The sequence below is a fragment of the Gorilla gorilla genome, chromosome 6 (genome assembly GCF_029281585.2).
Source record: "Gorilla gorilla gorilla isolate KB3781 chromosome 6, NHGRI_mGorGor1-v2.1_pri, whole genome shotgun sequence".
Classification (NCBI taxonomy): domain Eukaryota; kingdom Metazoa; phylum Chordata; class Mammalia; order Primates; family Hominidae; genus Gorilla; species Gorilla gorilla.
Genome location: NC_073230.2, coordinates 73,601,216 through 73,620,426, shown reverse-complemented (window position 1 = coordinate 73,620,426; position 19,211 = coordinate 73,601,216). Strand labels below are relative to the sequence as shown.

General features: G+C 40.3%; 2 pseudogenes; both read left to right on the top strand.

The window, feature by feature from the left end:
* The first annotated feature begins 6,841 nt into the window (after window positions 1–6,841).
* On the top strand, window positions 6,842–7,740 carry LOC101128250 (vomeronasal type-1 receptor 48-like; annotated as a pseudogene).
* A 7,262-nt stretch (window positions 7,741–15,002) lies between these two features.
* Window positions 15,003–15,881, top strand: LOC101127137 (large ribosomal subunit protein eL6-like; annotated as a pseudogene).
* Window positions 15,882–19,211: the final 3,330 nt, after the last annotated feature.

Genomic DNA, 19,211 nt, shown 5'->3' with positions numbered 1-19,211 from the left:
GCAAATGCATTACAATCATTTGATGCATCTGATACTTACCATATTTATTATTTTAGTCTTGGTGTATTTTATAAAACTTCTTAACAGGCCAAATCTTGGTGGAAACATTTTACTTTTCTAAATTTGCCGACCGGATTTTTCAGTTTGCCATTTATTGCCACTTAACAACAAACCCCTTCTCCCTGGCACCTAAATTTCATAGGGCTGATAAGGCTGCTCAATGAATGTTGTAAAATGTATGATAAAAATAAGGCTTTTTCAGGAAAGATCCAAAATTGACACCCTAACATCACAATTAAAAGAACTAGAAAAGCAAGAGCAAACACATTCAAAAGCTAGCAGAAGGCAAGAAATAACTAAAATCAGAGCAGAACTGAAGGAAACAGAGAAACAAAAAACCCTTCAAAAAATTAATGAATCCAGGAGCTGGTTTTTTTAAAGGATCAACAAAATTGATAGACCGCTAGCAACACTAATAAAGAAAAAAAGAGAGAAGAATCAAATAGACGCAATAAAAAATGATAAAGGGGATATCACCACCGATCCCACAGAAATACAAACTACCATCAGAGAATACTACAAACACCTCTACGCGAATAAACTAGAAAATCTAGAAGAAATGGATAAATTCCTCGACACATACACTCTCCCAAGACTAAACCAGGAAGAAGTTGAATCTCTGAATAGACAAATAACAGGATCTGAAATTGTGGCAATAATCAATAGCTTACCAACCAAAAAGAGTCCAGGACCAGATGGATTCACAGCCGAATTCTACCAGAGGTACAAGGAGGAACTGGTACCATTCCTTCTGAAACTATTCTAATCAACAGAGAAAGAGGGAATCCTCCCTAACTCATTTTATGAGGCCAGCATCATCCTGATACCAAAGCCGGGCAGAGACACAACCAAAAAAGAGAATTTTAGACCTATATCCTTGATGAACATTGATGCAAAAATCCTCAATAAAATATTGGCAAACCGAATCCAGCAGCACATCAAAAAGCTTATCCACCATGATCAAGTGGGCTTCATCCCTGGGATGCAAGGCTGGTTCAATATACACAAATCAATAAATGTAATCCAGCATATAAACAGAACCAAAGACAAAAACCACACGATTATCTCAATAGATGCGGAAATGGCCTTTGACAAAATTCAACAACCCTTCATGCTAAAAACTCTCAATAAATTAGGTATTGATGGGACGTATCTCAAAATAATAAGAGCTATCTATGACAAACCCACAGCCAATATCATACTGAATGGGCAAAAATTGGAAGCATTCCCTTTGAAAACTGGCACAAGACAGGGATGCCCTCTCTCACCACTCCTATTCAACATAGTGTTGGGAGTTCTGGCTAGGGCAAGTAGGCAGGAGAAGGAAATAAAGGGTATCCAATTAGGAAAAGAGGAAGTCAAATTGTCCCTGTTTGCAGACGACATGATTGTATATCTAGAAAACCCCATTGTCTCAGCCCAAAATCTCCTTAAGCTGATAAGCGACTTCAGCAAGTCTCAGGATACAAAATCAATGTACAAAAATCACAAGCATTCTTATACACCAATAACAGACAAACAGAGCCAAATCATGAGTGAACTCCCATTCACAATTGCTTCAAAGAGAATAAAATACCTAGCAATCCAACTTACAAGGGATGTGAAGGACCTCTTCAAGGAGAACTACAAACCACTGCTTAAGGAAATAAAAGAGGATACAAACAAATGGAAGAACATTCCATGCTCATGGGTAGGAAGAATCAACATCGTGAAAATGGCCATACTGCCCAAGGTAATTTACAGATTCAATGCCATCCCCATAAAGCTACCAATGCCTTTCTTCACAGAATTGGAAAAAACTACTTTAAAATTCATATGGAACCAAAAAAGAGCCCGCATCACCAAGTCAATCCTGAGCCAAAAGAACAAAGCTGGAGGCATCACACTACCTGACTTCAAACTATACTACAAGGCTACAGTAACCAAAACAGCATGGTACTGGTACCAAAACAGAGATGTAGATCAATGGAACAGAACAGAGCCCTCAGAAATAATGCCACATATCTACAACTATCTGATCTTTGACAAACCTGAGAAAAACAAGCAATGGAGAAAGGATTCCCTATTTAATAAATGGTGCTGGGAAAACTGGCTAGCCATATGTAGAAAGCTGAAACTGGATCCCTTCCTTACACCTTATACAAAAATCAATTCAAGATGGATTAAAGACTTGAACGTTCGACCTAAAACCATAAAAACCCTAGAAGAAAACCTAGGCATTACCATTCAGGACATAGGCATGGGCAAGGACTTCATGTCTAAAACACCAAAAGCAATGGCAACAAAAGACAAAATTGACAAATGGGATCTAATTAAACTAAAGAGCTTCTGCACACCAAAAGAAACTACCATCAGAGTGAACAGGCAACCTACAAAATGGGAGAAAATTTTCGCAACCTACTCATCTGACAAAGGGCTAATATCCAGAATCTATAATGAACTCAAACACATTTACAAGAAAAAAACAAACAACCCCATCAAAAAGTGGGCGAAGGACATGAATAGACACTTCTCAAAAGAAGACATTTATGCAGCCAAAAAACACATGAAAAAATGCTCACCATCACTGGCCATCAGAGAAATGCAAATCAAAACCACAATGAGATACCATCTCACACCGGTTAGAATGGCAATCATTAAAAAGTCAGGAAACAACAGGTGCTGGAGAAGTTGTGGAGAAATAGGAACACTTTTACACTGTTGGTGGGACTGTAAACTAGTTCAACCATTGTGGAAGTCAGTGTGGTGATTCCTCAGGGATCTAGAACTAGAAATACCATTTGACCCAGCCATCCCATTAGTGGGTATATACCCAAAGGACTATAAATCATGCTGCTATAAAGACACATGCACACGTATGTTTATTGTGGCATTATTCACAATAGCAAAGACTTGGAACCAACCTAAATGTCCAGCGATGACAGACTGGATTAAGAAAATGTGGCACATATACACCATGGAATACTATGCAGCCATAAAAAATGATGAGTTCATGTCCTTTGTAGGGACATGGATGAAATTGGAAATCATCATTCTCAGTAAACTATCACAAGAACAAAAAAACCGAACACCACATATTCTCACTCATAGGTGGGAATTGAACAATGAGAACAAATGCACACAGGAAGGGGAACATCACACTCTGGGGACTGTAGTGGGTTGGGGGAATGGGGGAGGGATAGCATTGGGAGATATACCTAATGCTAGATGACGAGTTAGTGGGTGCAGCACACCAGCATGGCACATGTATACATATGTAACTAACCTGCACATTGTGCACATGTACCCTAAAACTTAAAGTATAATAATAATAAATAAAATAAAAATAAAAATAAGAAAATAAATAAAAAATAAGGCTTTTTATTAATACAATTAAAAAATTTACATTTATAAAGATTATATTTTAAATCTACACAAGGGACAATCACTATTCAAATAGTATTACTAATAAAATAAATATTACTAATAAAATAGTAAAAAACTATATTTTATAATAACGATGAGGAAGTACATTTTATCAAACTTCTTTTTCTACAAATAACATACCCATCATATGCAAAACAACTTTTGGATTCCTGTAGTTGCCTTTTTCCTTTTATACACCCTTTATCTTTGCTTCAGATGTCTGATCTAAGCTTATGTTTTTTTATGATCAGATTTTCATTTCTGGTCTGTATAATGGTGTTATTCCCCTCTTATACATGATTATTTACACATTTTGGGACTTAAAAATATTGAGAATACACTACAGTGAAAGGCAGTATAATGAGAGTAAACTTGAGCTGCATTATGTGTTTACTGAGCGTGCTCAGGAGCTTCACCCTCAGCCCCAGCAGCCTTAGGTTGTCACTTCTAATGGCGAGAGCTAAGCTGTGCATTTAGATTTTGAAATTTTCAATGGGTCACATAGAACCAATTTTTTTTTTTCACTCTGAACAACCTAAAAGCAGCATCTATGGATTTTTCCCCTATTTTGTTTCACCCAGTTTGGCATCATATTAATGCAAATTCCATAATTCTTCCATGGTGTAGTTGCTAGATTTATCAAATAACAATATAGAACACGGCTAAGTTTAATATTTGGTTTAATATGTTAAAGGCAATTATCAATTGTTTAGCTCTGGCAGGTGAGAAAAATTTTTGAAGATATAATAAATTCAATCATACCCTATTTGTGTGCTTTAATTTATGACAACCAAGAGTGTGACAACCAAGATTGCTGATCTTGTCTGGGATCAGCATCAATGCTCTCAAGAGCCTCAATGGAAAAATACACCATCTGACCAAGCAGAAGATTATTCTGTTTCAGTGTGTTTAGGTTATTTACAGAGTAAGGAGAATGAATTTGAGGGCATAAACTGGATTTTTTTAGGGTGAAAAAATAAAATATTAAAATTCTTATTTATGTTATTTAATCTAATTCTTTGTCCTATATCTTCTTTTGGTGTGTGGTTCATAACATATGGGTTATATTAATAAAACTATACAGATATATAGTTAATAACTCATTATACATATATTATTATCTTATGTTCAAATATATTTTTCTAGTACTGAAATGTGATCCTTAAAATTTGGATACCATTAAGTCTTTAATTTAAAATTACTTTTTTTTTCTGATTTCAACTTGAGAGCAGAACTGAACTGCGCTGATGGTGTAGATGTGTGCTGGTGGAAATCTTTCATTGTTTCCAAGACAAATGGATTTACTTATTAAAGTTTTGTAGAAAGAGTAATAATCATTTAATCAACTAGATGTTTGCTTTATAAAATCAAACATATCTGGTGGTTTTAGAGCAACTTTTTCTCAGTCACTAATTTTTGATTATTGTCCAAGGATACTCAGTGTCAACATTTTTGCATCGTCTCATATATTTTTATTTATGGAATTGTATAATGATAAGTGACCTTGAATCAGACACACTTTCACTTAAAAAAAATCCAAGTGAGTTTAATGGTGTTTCACTTTTTTAATGTCATGAAGCTAAATTGTTCTTAGTCCTAGATTAAAGTAAAATGATAAATGACATCAGAATCTTGGCCAAATAACATGAAATTGTAACTGCAAAACTGTTCTGCAAAATTTTACAAAGTGTTATAGTATTGAAGTTATCCCAAGAAAACTTGAGAGAAATTATCTTTCTTATTGAAGACTAAGTATTTTTGATCTTATTGAAGATCTTATTGAAGTATTTTTTATCTTACTGAATAGTCTTATTGAAGACAGTATTCTTACTGAATACTCAGACTAAGACTTAAGTATTTTTCTAGGCATGGTAGAGTATCTCTGTATTAAGTGAAGTCTCAGGAAGAAGACCAACATGTGACTATTTTGATGCAACTTCATGATGAAACGAAGACTTTTTTTTTTTTTTTTGAGACAGAGTCTCGCTCTGTCACCCAGGCTGGAGTGCAGTGGCGAGATCTCGGCTCACTGCAAGCTCCGCTTCCTGGGTTCATGCCATTCTCCTGCCTCAGCCTCCCAAGTAGCTGGGACTACAGGTGCCCACCACCACGCCCGGCTAATATTTTTGTATTTTTGGTAGAGATGGGGTTTCACCATGTTAGCCAGGATGGTCTCGATCTCCTGACCTCATGATCCGCCCACCTTGGCCTCCCAAAGTGCTGAGATTACAGACGTGAGCCACTGCCCTCGGCCCGAAACAAAGTAATTAAAAGTAATGGCCAGGTTCGGTGGCCCATGCCTGTAATCCCAGCACTTTGGAAGGTCGGAAGTTTGAGACCAGCCTGGCCAACATGGTGAAATCTTCTCTACTAAAATAGAAAAATTAGCTGGTGTAGCGGTGAGCGCCACTTGGGAGGCTAAGGCAGGAGAATCGCTTGAACCCAGGAGGCAGAGTTTGCAGTGAGCAGAGATCATGCCACTGCACTCCAGCCTGGGCAACAGAGTAACACTGTCTCAAAAAAAAAAAATGGTAGTATTTATTTTGTTGGTAACTGAGAGGAAAATATTAAAAAATGTGTTCTGAGATAAAGAGAAATCACATAATAAATCTCTGGGATGTGAACTAAACTGAGATAGCCAGAACCATTTCTATATTATATACAGTAAATTAGGGTTTGATTAAGCAGAACAATGTCCCCCAGTCCCTCTAAGGATATTGACATTTGAATTCCAAGATATCACATTACACATTATAATTCATGACAAAGAGAATATAAGGGTGCAGATAGGATGAAAATTGCTTTATGCTGATGAAATATCATGAATTTATCATGGTGAATCCAGTAAAATCACAAGGGTCAAAAATCATGGAAGGAAAAGTGATGATGAATAAATTGTATCAAAATGATAGATCCTGAGACTCAACTGACTATACTTTTTATTGAGTCTTTTCACATTAACATACATTTAATTCAACTGTACAAATACTATTCATTTTATATGCCTGACTGAAGTGCTAAATATAAAATGAGAACATAGAATAAGGACATGATTACTGAGATGAAGGCCAAGGTACATGAGGAATATAGATAGTATGCACCTTAGGCAAAATTGAAAATGTATTTACTATATAGAGATTCATAATAATTATATATGTATATATTTATTTGGTTTAGGAAATAGTACAGGAGATACATTATCAAGAATTTATATAAGATGGGGTTAATCAAGAAATGAGAGTAAAATAAAAATAATAATGGTAATAATTTTGAACACTGACAAAAGGACATTGATGACACAGATCTACTTTTTTCAGGTCTTCAAAATGTTTCTTCTATGTCATTAGGATGAACACACATTTCACATGTTATCTTTCAAAAGGCCTTTTGTTTTCAAGCTGGCATTGGAATCTCAGCCAACATCTTTCTTCTTCTCTGGCACATTTTTACATTCTTTAAGGATCACAAGCCTAAAAAACCATGACCTGATCATCTGTCACTTGGTTTCTATCTACATAGTGATGCTAGTCATGGCAGCAGAGTTATTGTCTCCAGACGTGTTTGAGTCACAGAATTTTCAGAATAACTTCGGATGTAAGGCTGTGTTCTACATATACAAGGTAATGAGGGGCCTCTTGATCTGCACCACCTCTCTCCTGAGCATGCTTCAGATCATCACCATCAGCCCCAGCACCTCCTGGTTGGTGAGATTTAAACATAAAATAACATATCCTGGGTTTACTCTTTTTTTGGTCCCTCAATTTTTCTTTCAACAGTGACATGATAATCTACATTGTAGGTTTTTCCAATGTGACCCAGATAATTCTGAATGTCAGTAAATACTGCTCACTTTCCCCAATGAATGTCACCATCAGAAGGCTGTTTGTTACTCTGTCGTTATCCAGAGATGTCTTCCTTGTAGGAATCATGCTGCTCTCAAGTGCCTACATGGTGATTCTCTTGTCCAGGCATCAGAGGCGCTCCCAGCACCTTCACAGCACTAGCTTTTTATTAAGAACCTCCCCAGAGAAAAGGGCCACCAAGACCATCTTGCTGCTGGTGAGTTTCTTCGTGGTTATGTACTCATTGGACTTAATTGTCTCATCCTCCAAAATGCTGTTATGGGTATTCAGCCCTGTCATCTACAGTGTCCACAAGTTTGTGGTCAATGCCTATGCCACTGTCAGTCCTATGGTGCTAATCAGATCTGATAAAAGAATCATCAGTATTCTGCCAAAGGTTCATTGGAAGTGCCATCCATTTTTAACAAGTTAGTGATAAAATTTTCTAAAAATTATTTTGTCATCATCAATTAAATTATTCAAAAACACAGAATTTGCTATCTGATTTAAGTAAAACATGTGGAATTGCACTTTTGTAATATCTAATTTTTTTTTAGATGGAGTCTCGCTGTTTCGCCCAGGCTGGAGTGCAGTAGTGCGATCTCAGCTCCTTGCAGCCTTCGCCTCCCAGATTCAAGCAATTCTTCTGCTTCAACTTCTCAAGTAGCTGGGGCATGTGCCACCATGCTCAGCTAATTTTTGTGTGTGTGTGTTTTTAGTAAAGACAGGGTTTCGCCATGTTTTCCAGGCTGGTCTTAAACTCCTGACCTCAAGTGATCAGCCCACTTCAGCCTCCCAAAGTGCTGGATTCATAGGTGTGAGCCACTATGCCCAGCCTACCTCAATATTTTTAAAATTTGCTGGTGCTATGAACTATATGGTGTCTTCAGTTGAGTGTCCCCCATGATTGAATATTCCCAAAGCACATCTCTCACTTCTTAATTTTAATTTTACCTTTATACAGGAAAACATTTATTTTTCCTTTCTCCTCTTCTTTTTTCTTTTTTTTTTTTTGAGACGGAGTTTCGCTCTTGCTGCCCAGGCAGAGTGCAAAGGTGTGACTTCTGCTCACTGCAACCTCCACCTCCCGAGTTCAAGCGGTTCACCTGCCTCAGCCTCTCGAGTAGCTGGAATTACAGGCACCTGCCACCACACCCGGGTAATTTTTGTATTTTTAGTAGAGACAGGGTTTCACCATGTCGGCCAGGCTGCTCTCGAACTTCAAACCTCAGGTGATCTGCCTGCCTCAGCCTCCCAAAGTGTTGGGATTACAGGTGAGCCACTGTACCCGGTTACCCCCCCCTTCCTTTTTTTAAAATTCAAATACCATTTAAATGCTCCTTAAGAGTTCAGGAGATTCTTCCTATGACAAATCTTGTTTTCCACTAGGGGTTAGCCAGTATCAAATCATCCTTCGTGGAATGCTCCCTCATGATCAAAGATAACTTTCAGGGACCTTGCCTAACTCCAAGCAGAAGGCCGTCAGATAACTAGTTAATTCATGATGCGACAAGGCACCAATCCAAGTTTAGGCTTTTAGTTCTTTCACTATTGCCCCTGTGGTCTTCAGTCTCTACTCAGTTTCTCTAATGTTACCCCTTAAAGAAAAAAGTAATGTCTATTTCTGTCTCAGCTTTCTAAGAACATAAGCTGCAAGAATACTGAGTATTTATTTACCATCAGCACTTAGCTGGTGGCAATGTGCACAGAAGTGTTTACACATTCCTAAGAGAAAAATTAGAGAGCTTTCTGGAGCCAAAGTTTGGAGAGCGGTAAATCTTCCCCTGCTGTCTCTTTCCCCACAGGCAACAACAAGCAAGTCTTTCCTATCTTAAGAAAACAAAACCCGGGTGGTGGCTCACGCCTGTGATCCCAGCACTTTTGGAGGTTGAAGCAGGTGGATCACAAGATCAGATCAAGACCATCCTGGCTAACATGGCAAAATCCCAGCTCTACTAAAAATGAAAGAAAAGAAAAGAGAAGAGAAGAGAAGAGAAAAGAAAGAAAGCAGGCAGGAAGGAGAGGGAGAGAGAGAGAAGAAAGGAAGGAAGGGAAAGAAAAAAAGGAAAGAAAGAAAGAGAAAGAAGGGAGGGAAGGAAGGAAGGAAGAAGAAAAGAAGAAAGGAAACCAAACCAAACCTTCCAGGAGTAGTTAGCTCCTACCCTACCACACTGCACCATTTTACAACCAAAGTCCTCCAAATAATTGTCTGCAATCACTGTCTGTCTAAAACGCACTCTTCAATCTACTACAATTTAGGTTTTTGTTTCCACCAATACACTGAAACTATTCAAGATTCACCAACCCGACGTAGTCCCCACTGGCAAATTCAATGGAATTCCAGAATCATATATCATATCACATATGTGTGTGTGTATATATATACATATGTGTATGTATATATATACACGTGTATATATATACATATATATGTGTGTGTGTGTGTATATATATTGGAGACAGGGTTTGTTGCCCAGGCTACAGTTCAGCGGCAGGATCACAACTGACTGCACCATCGAATTCCTGGGTTCGAGCCTCCTCCTGCCTCAGCCTCCAAAGTAGCTGGGAATGCAGGCATGCACCATCATGCCTGGCTAATTTTTAAATTTTTTGTAGAGACAAGGTCTCATTATGTTGCTCATGCTGGTCTCAAACTCCTGGGCTCCAGAGATCCTCCTGGCTCAGACTCCCGAAGTGTTGGGAGCCCCCACACCTGACTAGAATATCTTGTGATACTATTACTCACTTCTTTAGGAAACTCGCTTCAATTCTTCACTCTTTATTTCACTTACCTTTGCTGGTTCCCATGCCCACCTATAAATGATGGTGTTCCCTTTTGTGCTCTGTCCAGTCTCTCCACTTGTCCACATGCTTGGCATCAACCTACACTTATTTGCTGATAACTCCCCTATCAAGACAAGATCTTTCTCCTGAATTCCAAACTCAGTCAACCACCAACTGGATATCTTCACCAGACAAAAGTCAACCACGTCTTGGCCAGGCATGGTGGCTCATGCCTGTAATCCCAGCACTTTGGGAGGCCGAGGCGAACAAATCACCTGAGGTCAGGAGTTTGAGACCAGTCTGGCCAACATGGTGAAACCCCATCACAAAAATGAGCTGGACATGGTTGCAGGTGCCTATAATCCCAGCTACTCAGGAGGGTGAGGCAGGAGAATATCTTGAACATGGGAGGCAGAAGTTGCAGTGAGCCAAGGCAGCACCACGGCCCTCCAGCCTAGGCAACAGAGCGACACTCGGTGTCAAAAAAAACAACAAAACTCAACCATGTCTAAAAGTTATGAGTAACCTCTTCCCCATAGCTGCTTTAATCCCAATACCCACTTAATAATAACCCAAGACTCCTCTCAAAATATCCCTGTGTTCAAGACCCAAATTCAGCCATGAAGTTCAGCAGAGTCGATCTACTTAGCACCTCTTCCATCCAGCCCATGTCCTCTACTCATACTCCTTCTGCCTCAGTGCCTTCATGCAACAAATACTTATAGAGTACCTAAAACATGCTCTAGGAATGGTTAAGAAAATAAAAAAGATACCAGATTTATGGAGATTACACTCTAATGGTTGCTCTGACAAACCATTTTCAGAACCTAATCTTGTACCAACTCACACCCTTACAGAATTAGTATCAGAATTGAGGGTGGCTTCCTGAGTTCAAGACCAGCCTGGTCAACATGGTGAAACCTCGTCTCTACTAAAAATACAAAAATTAGCCAGGCATGGTGGCACATGCATGTAATCCCAGCTACTTGGGAGGCTGAGGCAGAAGAATCACTTGAACCTGGGAGGTAGAGGCTGCAGTGAGCCGAGATCGCACCACTGCACCCCGGCCTGGGTGACAGAGCAAGATTCTGTCTCAAAAAAAAAAAAAAAGAATTGAGGGTGGCTTTAAGTATGTAGCACTTCAAATCTTTCATATTGTTCTAAGTAAGCACTGTCCAACAGAATCAGATGGATTTAATATTAATAATATACTTTTGGCCAGGCATGGTGGCTCATGCCTGTAATCCCAGCACTTTGGGAGGCCGAGGCGGGGGGATCACGAGGTCAGGAGATCGAGACCATCCTGGCCAATATGGTGAAACCCAGTCTCTACTAAAATACAAAAAATTAGCCGGGCATGGTGGCAGGCACCTGTAGTCCCAGCTACATGGGAGGCTGAGGCAGAAGAATCACATGAAGAATCTCAAAAAAAAAAAGAAAAAAAAATAATAATATAATTTGATTTAAGGCAATATCAAAAATATTATCTCAACATTTCAAAAATATTTACAAACTAAATACTTGTTTTTTAAAAATATATCTATGAAATACAAAGCATAAGTTACAATTAATACATCTCAATTTAGATGATTTTTTTTTTTTTTTGGCGGGGGTGATGGAGTTTTGCCCTTGTTGCCCAGGCTAGAGTGCAATGGCACAATCTCGGCTCACCACAACCTCCGCCTCCCAGGTTCAAGCGATTCTCCTGCCTCAACTTCCTGAGTAGCTGGGATTACAGGCATGCACCACCACGCCCAGCTAATTTTGTTTTTTTTTTGTTTTGTTTTTTTTTTTTTAGTAGAGACGGGGTTTCTCCATGTTGGTCAGGCTGGTCTCAAACTCCCAACCTCAGGTGATCCACCCACCTCAGCCTCCCAAAGTGCTGGGATTACAGGCATGAGCCACCATGCCTGGCCAGATGCTAAATTTTTATTTATTTATTTTGGGGTCTTTTTGAGACAAGGTCTTTCTCTGTCACCCAGGCTGGAGTGCAGTGGTGCTCTCTCAGCTCATTGCAAACTCTGTCACCCAGGTTCAAGCGATTCTCCTGCTTAAGCCTCCCAGGGAAAAATATTTTGTATTGCTTCAGTTTTCAAATGTAAATTAATTGAAATGAAATCACAAAGTCAGTTTCTTAGTTGCCCTACCCAAATTTCAAATATTAGTGCAATTTTAAGGGGCTCCTTCTAACATGAAACTCTCATTCCTTCAGGCTGCATTCTGCACCTGGCTAAACATCAACATTACCTAGGGGGGTTTTAGAAAACCACAGCCTCTACATGATTTCCTTAGGTCTGGAGCCTTGCCAAATGCTATTTCAAGCAGCCTTGCTTTAAGTCCTAGAATGCTCTCGTCATTCCACCCTTCCCACATCCAATAGCGCCAAATCACCCATTCATCTCTCAAGAACTGAACAAAGGTGACAATAAACTACGCATTTCTTAACCTGTAGGGAGATCCCCTGAAACTATTGCTATGGAATAAAAGATGAAATGCTCCTGATTATTGTAAATACAAAATTGCATGCAGGATTGTGTAAAGACAATGCCAGGTTGGACTGCCAGAACAAGCCAACAGCACGTGATGTGCTTCCCCCTGCAGAGAGCCTGTAAATGGACATGCAGTCAGGGAGGTTTCGCATCATCAAGATTCCTATCCCAGAAAAGCAGATGTTCATAGCTCTGGGAATGGAATGTGACCCTAGTGGAGAGCCTATAAATGGACGCATGGGGGGGCGCCTGTCCATATGGGTACGATAGAGCCATAAACACCCTCATCTTGCCACGGCTCTTCTAGGACTCTTTAGGGTTAAGGCATACTCCCTTCTGAGAATTTCTGGTCTAACCAGATGTCTAGCTTCACCTCCTGTTTCCATGGATTGTTTGTAACCAGCTTTTGTTACAATTGCTATTGCTGATTAATATCTTGCTAATCATAGGTTATGGAAAAATTGTGTTTGTTTTAAGGCTCTGTTAGAAATTACTGATGCACACACTATATTGTAAATTCTTATCTCTGTATGCAGTACCTCTACATACAAATGTACTGTACTTCTACATACAAATGTTATGTTAAAGAATTACTTCATCCCCATGTGACCATCTCACCTCATTATCAAATGACCCTAAATCCCTCACTAACCTACCCCCGCCCTCACTAAACTTAATAATAAACGCTGGCATATCCAGTGCATTGTTGGCACTGCAGGACCAGAAGGCGGTGACTCCCCTGGACCCAGCTTTCACTATCTTGTGTGTGTCTATTATTTCTCAACCTGCCGATCTGCCTGGGAACAAAGAGAGAGCCCCGTTGCATTGCGGGCTGCTGGCCAGATCCCGCAATAATTTTGTTCCTTTTGCTCTTCAATCAAATGACCTCTCTGCTCTAGCCAGCTACAAAATGCCATGGTATCTCTTTCAAATGCAAATGTCACCTTGTCATTCTCTGCTTAAAGTACTTAAAAGGCTCCCCATGGTTGCAGAATAAAGCCAGAACTATTTGACATAATATGGGCTAGTTTACCTTCCCAGCCTCACTTTAACCATTCCCTATCCATCCACCTATCTATCCTCCATCCATCCACACACCCATCCAACCAGTCATCCATCCATCCATCATGCATCCATGCATCCATCCATCCCTCCACCCATCCATCTATCCATCCCTCCCTCCATCCGTCCCTGCATCCATCCATCCATCCATCCATCCATTCACCCATCCATCCATCCATCCATCCAACCATCCAGGCAGCCATCCCTCACCCATCCACCCATCTATTCATCCATCCATCCATCCATCCATCCATCCATCCACCCACCCACCCACCCAACCATCCATCCATCCGTTTATTCATCCATCCATCAATCCATCCATCTAACCACGTAATCATCCAGGCAGCTATTTCATGAATCTGTCAATCAGTTATGTCTACCTGCCTTCTCCTGAATTCTCAACAATTCCCCATAATATATATTTTGCTATACCTCACAACTGTAGATGGGAAAACTGAGTCTGAGAAGTCTCATGTGTAGGGAACAGCACTGACTTCCTATACTGTATTAATTCCCTCTTTCTTCCTTCTTAATAAAATCCTGATCTTGTTAAAATGTCTGCCCCTCATCCACACAGCCCTCATTCCCAGTTCTAGGTATACATGGACAGCAACAAATCTAAACCAAGCATAGACAAACATTTTCTGTAAAGGAACAGACAGTAAATATTTTAGATTTGTGAGCCATATGGTCTCTGTTTGCTATGGTTTTAATGTGTATCCTAAAAAGTATGTGTTGGAAAGTTAATCCCCAATGCAACAGTGATGGGAGGTGTTTAAGTTTCGAAGGCTCCACTCTCATGAATGGATTAATGCTGATTATGAAAGGGCTTGAGGCTCTGAATTGGACCTCTTGCTCTCTCTCACACTTTTTGCCCCTTTGCCATGGGAAGATGCAGCAAGAAGAGCCTCCTTGCCAGATGCCAGCCCCTTGATCTTGGACTTCCCAGCCTCTGGAACTCTGAGCCAATAAATTTCCAGGTGCAGTAACTCATGCCTATAATCCCAGTGACTCAGGAATTTGAGGCAGGAATAATTTGAGGCCAGGATTTTCCTGACCAGTCTGGGCAACAGAGGGAGACCCCACCTCTAAATAAAATTTAAAAATTAGCTTGGTGTGATGATGCATGCCTGTAGTTCCAGCTACTAGGAAGGCCAAGGTGGGAGGTTCCCTTGCACCTAGGAGTTCGAGGCTGCAATGAGCTGTGATCACGCCACTGCACTTCAGCCTGGTTGACAAAGCAAGACTCCATCTCTAAATAAAAGAAAAAATATATACATTCATTACAAATTACCCAGTATCAGTTACTGTATTATAACAGCACAAAAAGGGACTAAGACGCTCTTTCCCATCTTGCAAGATGGCAGGTGAAAAAGTTGAGAAACCAGATACTAAAGAGAAGAAACCCGAAGCCAAGAAGGCTGATGCTGGTGGCAACGTGCAAGAGGGTAATCTTAAAAGTTAAAAAGCCCAAGAAGAGGAAGCCCTATTGCAGCCACAACCCTGTCCTTGTCAGAGGAACTGGCAGGTATTCCCGATCTGCCATGTATTCTAGAAAGGCCATGTATAAGAGGAAGTACTCAGCCGCTAAATCAAAGGTTGAAAAGAAAAAGAAGGTTCTTGCAACTGTTACAAAACCAGTTGGTGGTGACAAGAATGGTGGTACCCAGGTGGTTAAACTTCACAAAATGCCTAGATACTATCCTACTGAAGATGTACCTCGAAAGCTGTTGAGCCACAGCAAAAAGCCCTTCAGTCAGCATGTGAGAAAACTGCAAGCCAGCATTACCCCTGGGACCATTCTGATCATCCTCACTGGATGCCACAGGGGCAAGAGGGTGGTTTTCCTGAAGCAGCTGGCTAGTGGCTTGTTCCTTGTGACTGGACCTCTGGTCCTCAATTGAGTTCCTCTACGAGGAACACACCAGAAATTTGTCATTGCCACCTCAACCAAAATCGATATCAGCAATGTAAAAATCCCAAAACATCTTACTGATGCTTACTTCAAGAAGCAGCAGCTGCGGAAGCCCAGACACCAGGAAGGCAAGATCTTCGACACAGAAAAAGAGAAATATGAGATTACAGAGCAGCGCAAGATTGATCAGAAAGCTGTGGACTCACAAATTTTACCAAAAGTCAAAGCTATTTCTCAGCTCCAGGGCTACCTGCGATCTGTGTTTGCCCTGACGAATGGAATTTATCCTCACAAATTGGTGTTCTAAATGTCTTAAGAACCTAATTAAATAGCTAAGTACAAAAAAAAAAAAGGGACTAAGACACTGTTGCAACTATTCAACTCTGCCATTGTATCAAGAAAGCAGCCACAGAGGATATACAAGCCAATGGGTGTGATTGTGTTCCAATAAAATGTATATATGAGCCCTGAAAATTAATTTGATATAATTTCACGTCATAAAATATTATTCTCCTTTCAATTTTTTTCCAACCATTTTTTGCTCATTGGCCATAAAAAAACAGATGGTGAGTTGGATGTTGTACCACAGGCTATACTTTTCCAATTTCTGGTCTAAGCTACTTAGTTGCATGGTGTCCTCCTGGCAAGGTCAGGGGAGACATATGACCTAAGGGGACCCAGTCACACTCAAGGGAGAATCTACAGTGTCCACTGTAGGTTAGAGAATAATCCCCCTTCTATTCCCAAGTCAGTAGGCCACTGGCTTTCATTGTCATCTTGACTATATTCTACTCTCAAGATGACTATGGAAGCCACTACTCTCAAGACAACTACGAAAGGGATTACTCTCAAGTTGACTATGGAATCCATTGACCTATTGATTAAGGAAGTCATTGACCCAGGCACTACTGTCATTTTTCTTGTAACTGAAAGTGATCTCAGAGTTTCCTGGCTGGTGGCCTCCGGAGGTGGAACCTCATGGGCCTCCCCTGAGACATGGTCAGGACAAATGAGGGCCCAATATCTTAAGTAGCGTATTAATCAAGGTCTCCTGAGAAACAGAACCAATAGGAGGTTCTATTTCATTCTGTTTCCTTCCTATTTCATTCATACACACACACATTGGGGGTGGAGAAGAGAAAGAAAGACTTTAAGAAATTGGCTCATGCAATTACAGAGGCCAGTTCAAAATCTGCAGAGTAACTTGGTAGGATAGAGACCCAGGGAAGAGTTGATGTTGTAGTGTGAGTCCAAAAGCAGTGTACAGGCAGAATTCCCTTTTTCCTCAGGGCAACTCAGTCTTTACCTGAAGTTAAGGCCAAAGTAGGAGGATTACTAAAGACCAAGAGCTCCAGACCAGCTTGGGAACATAGTGAGGCTTCATCTCTACAAAAATTAAAAAATTAGTCAGGCATGGTGGCATGCACCTGTAGTCCCAGCTACTCAGGAGGCAAAGGTGGGAGGATTGCTTGAACCCAGGACTTTAAGGCTGCAGTGAGCTATGATTGCACCACTGCTCTCCAGCTTGGGTAATAGAGTGAGACCCTGCTTCAATATCCTTCAACTGATTGGAAAAGGCCCACTCACATTATTGAGATTAATCTGTTTTGTTCAACGTCTACTAATTAAAATGTCAATCTCATGTTTAAAAAACAAACAAAAGCCTTCACAGCAACACCCAGATAGAGTTGACTGGAGTCAACTCTATCTGGTACTTGAGTACCCTGGCCTAGCCAATTATATATCAGAGGTGATATATAATACTGATAGAATTATTATAAATAATAATTAACAGAGCTAATAGAATTAAGCATCCACAGGATATCTGAGATCAGGATTGATGGGAAGAATGGAAGCAGGTGCTTCCCAGCCACTAATACCACAAAACCTGAGGAACCCCATGAAAGTCCTGCCTGACTTCAGTCCACAACTGGGTTTCTTTTCTTTTCTTTTTTCTTTTCTTTCTTTTCTTTTCTTTTCTTTTCTTTCTTTTCTTTTCTTTTCTTTTCTTTTCTTTTCTTTTCTTTTCTTTTCTTTTCTTTTCTTTTCTTTTCTTTTCTTTTCTTTTCTTTTCTTTTCTTTTCTTTTCTTTTCTTTTCTTTTCTTTTCTTTTCTTTTCTTTTCTTTTCTTTGAGACACAGTCTGGCTCTGTCGCCAAGGCTGGAGTGCAGTGGTGCAATCTTGGCTGACTGCAACCATCCGCCTCCTGGGTTCAAGCGATTATCGTGCCTCAGCCTCCCAAGTAGCTGGGACTACAGGCATGAGCCACTCGCCCAGCTAATTTTTGTATTTTTAGTAGAGACAGAGTTTTGCCATGTTGGCAGGGCTGGTCTCGAACGCCTGGCCTCAAGTGATTTGTCTGTACTGGCCTCCCAAAGTGCTGGGATTACAGGTATGAGCCACCTCACCCTGCCCACAACTGAGATTCTTAATTTCCCTCCCTAAGCTGAACTTGGTGCAGAATAAGGTTAGCACTCAGATTTTGCGATACATCTCTGGAGAGTTTATTTTAAGAAGATCAAGTGGGGTACTCCTGGGTTTCAGGATTGGTTAGTCACCCTCTCTGCAAGAACAAAGGGTGATCTGACACCCAATCTCCCTCCTGATGCACGGAGTCTGACCCCCAGAAGAAAGGGCTTGAGATTCATGGTAGAAATGATACAAATATTAACAGAGGAGGAAATTAATATAATTCTGATGTGCTGTATAATGTTCAATATTGATTTTTGATTCAACGAGACTAATTAAATGCTCTATTCCAATCAGTTGCCAAACGTACCTGCTCAATGTGTCTAAATTCATTAATTATTTTAACAATATTTCATTTTTAAGTTTTATTTTATCCACATGTTAACTTCATTTTACTTATGCAAATAAGAGCTTGATGGTGATACTACCAATAACTCATTATCATCCTTTGCTAAGCTAGGAAGGAATTTGTTACTTTGCAGAATATCAGTGCTTTTAACAGGAGAGTATGTAAAAGCTACACTGTCTTGAAATAATTTGCACTCACAAATTAAGTGACAAGCATAACTCTAATAGATTAACTGTATCCAGTAAAACATTTACCTTTAGAAGGGCTCCTCTGTCCTCTTCCAGGCTGAGTCTGAGGCTATCTAGGCTTAGCAAACCCTAGTGACAAAAGGAAATAGTTTTTGGAATGTTTTCTTCGGTCCATCACTGACATTTCCTGTTCATCTGGTGGAAAAGTTAAAATATTTAGTGGCGGCCAAGAGCAGTGGCTCACACTTGTAATCCCAGCACTTTGGGAGGCCAAGGTGGGTGGATCACGAGGTCAGGAGCTCGAGACCATCCTGGCTAACACAGTGAAACCCCGTCTCTACTAAAAACACAAAATAATTAGCCGGGCGTGGTGGCATGCACCTGTAGTGCCAGCTACTCGGGAGGCTGAGGCAGGAGAATCGCTTGAACTCAGGAGTTGGAGGTTGCAGTGAGCCGTGATCACACCACTGCACTCCAGCCTGGCTGACAGAGCGAGACCCTGTCTCAAAAAAAAAAAAAGTATTCAGTGGCACCTGAAGGGTGTTCAAGATACATTAAATATTCAACGTCTCTAAGGGAGGCCCAGCTACATTTAACATGGCAGGTTCTCTTCCAAGATCCATCCTTAAATCAATCCGAGCACCTCTG